Genomic DNA, 2,430 nt, shown 5'->3' with positions numbered 1-2,430 from the left:
CTCCTGGATGACAACTGAAGAAAACTACCCAGGAGGCAGAAAGACTTGTCCATGGAGATTGTCCCAGGGCATGGGATAATACCCTCATCGCTGTGATTAATGTCATAGCACACTCAAGGCCACACACCTCCCCGAGACGAGAATGCCTGGTGTCTGTGTAGGGCCTTTAGACAGACCCTCTGGGGAGTATCTGACTGCTGATCACAACACAGACCCTCTTCAGCTGAAGTAGCCAGAGCAGCCTTGGCCCCTTACCCCCTCACGGCAGTTAAGGGCACTTCTTTAGAGGGAGGACGGTTAAGTTAGAAATATGGGCAGTCACATGGGGCTAGTACCTCGAGAGGAGCCAGTGCAGGTACGTTACAACTGTGAGTGGAGGCGGAGGCGTTAAAGGCCAGACCTCAAGACACGAGATAGGATGACTCTACCTACAAACTTCTCCTAGGGATGAACAGCAGGGGTTGATACTCAGCTGCTGCTATTACAAAAACAAAAAGGGGAGTTGTAGGAGACCAGGTAATGAGGATCGAGGCCTAGCTGACCACCTCTGTGAGCACAGAGGAGAAAGGCGGCGAGCTGTGCTCCTTTTGCGATGCCCGGGCGTGCTGGCACGCTGCAAGTTTCAGGAGAAAGCAACACAGCTGAGATCCGGGGGTTTGCCTGGTGATATGCTATAGATAACAGGAGGCAGATGACTCTTGTGCGTCACTCTAATTGCTGGCTTGGAGATCGAAGTGGATAAAAGCAAGGTGAACCAAATGCTCAGGGCTCTTTGCCTAGGAGAGGCAAGAGCCCCCCGGCCCTGCATTCTAAACTAACTCTGTGTCTTTTTCGTCTTTCATTCTTGTCTGCCTCCAGTTGGAGACAAACTTATAAGCTGGTTCCTACACAAATGGTCTTTTTTCCTTTTTGTTCTTTTTGGGGGTGGTGGGGGTACTAGGGACTGAACCCAGAGCCTTTGTGCTGAACAACATCCTCAGCCCTTTTTAACTTTTTTTAAAATTTCATTTTGAGCCAGGTTCTCAATAAGTACTCAGCGGGGCATGCATTGGGGATTATCCTGCCTCAGCCTCCCAGAGTACTGGCATGACAGGTCTGCACCTGCCCATGCCTGTCCACAGCTGAAAGTTTTTTTTTTTTTTTTTGACTAATTTCAATACTGAGCAACTGACTCCTTGTGAAATAAGCAGCTTGCTTCAGTGAGACTGAGAAAATCATTCCCACACTAGGCCACACCGAATCTACTAACTGGAGTGACAGGTGAATATTTGTCCCTATTGTTGTAACTTTTAAACAGTTTTCCTTGAGATCAGGCTTTGTTTTTGACTTTCAAGGTTTCTTCCCCCACTGGGAGGTACAGGTATGTGTACAATCTGTCGGTTCCTCTAGGCTGTTCCTTCCAAGGGACTAGAGAAAGTTATGAAACAGGAGGAGGTTGGAGGAAGGCAAGAAGGCCCTGGGAAACATTTATCAGATGTGCTTCAGGGTAAGGACAGCTGGCCCCTGGCCTGTGATACAGTTGACATGGAAATCTGGCAGTAAAATCTAAGAGAGATTGGAGCTTGGATGTTGGCCCGCCTGGGGCCCCAAGTTAAAGGAAACACATGTGCAAGACATCAGCAACAACAGCAGGCAGCCTGGGGCAGAGCAGAGAGCTGCCCCTGTCTTTATTGTATAATTCTTACACAGGTTGTCATCTCATATTTACATTCTTACATGTGCTGTAACCAGTGCATGGGTCTTAATCTGTGCTAAGTCATGGTTATATAACTGTATCCCACTGGGTCCTTAGATGCCCTTGAGCTCGGAAGCTCTCTGAGTGGGTCTCCACAATGAACAACACATAAAAAATAAAAATAGTATTGTGGTAGCTGACTGTGACGGTGCCTGCTTGTAGTTCCAGCACTCCGGAGGCTGAGGCAGGAGGATCACTGTGAGTTCAAGGCCAGCCTGGGCCACATAGGAAGATCCTGTCTCAAAAAAGAAAAGAAAAATGGTTCCAGGCTTAGGAAAAAAATTTATGATGATCAGTGCTTACGTTCTATAGGGTTTTTATAAGGAGAAGGGAAAGAATCAGCGAGGAACAGGGGGGAATCTTGTGATGTGCGACCCCATCACTAGCTCCCCTTGACCTGCCCCAAGAGGGTTTCCCTCCCTGGGGTTGCTTAGAGTTTGTATTTTGTGACACCTGTTTGCTTAACAGGTACTTTCTCATTAAACAGCTTTGTTTAATGAGAGCTCACATAAACTGTTAGGGATAACTGCTATCTGTGAGGACAAAACTCCATTGAAAAAAGTTTTTTTTTGTCTTTTTGAAGCAGGGTCTCACTATGCAGTTCAGGCTGGCCTTGAACTCACTTTGTAGCTCAGGCTGGTTTTGAACTCATGATGATCCTCCTGCCTCAGCCTCCTGAGTGCTGGGATTACAGG

Source organism: Chinchilla lanigera, unplaced genomic scaffold (assembly GCF_000276665.1).
Source record: "Chinchilla lanigera isolate Chin_1 unplaced genomic scaffold, ChiLan1.0 scaffold00050, whole genome shotgun sequence".
Lineage (NCBI taxonomy): Eukaryota > Metazoa > Chordata > Mammalia > Rodentia > Chinchillidae > Chinchilla > Chinchilla lanigera.
Note: the sequence above shows the minus strand (reverse complement) of the source record.